Here is a 244-nt window from a genome sequence, read left to right as displayed (position 1 = left end):
GCCCGCCCCGGAAGCAGAGTCGCGTAAGCGTCCCGCCCCCGGAAGCAGAGCCAACGTGACCGGCCCGCCCCGGAAGCAGAGCCGCGTAAGCGTCCCGCCTCCGGAAGAAGAGCCAACGTGACCGGCCCGCCCCCGGAAGCAGAGCGGAAGCAGGGCAGACAGCATTTATTGACAGGAAAGGAGAGTGGTGGCTCAGCAGCAGGCAGGGGACGGGCAGGAAGGCAGAGGGGGGGCCATGGATTCC

The sequence above is a fragment of the Cariama cristata genome, unplaced genomic scaffold, assembly GCF_000690535.1.
Source record: "Cariama cristata isolate BGI_N322 unplaced genomic scaffold, ASM69053v1 scaffold5257, whole genome shotgun sequence".
Taxonomy (NCBI): domain Eukaryota; kingdom Metazoa; phylum Chordata; class Aves; order Cariamiformes; family Cariamidae; genus Cariama; species Cariama cristata.
Note: the sequence above shows the minus strand (reverse complement) of the source record.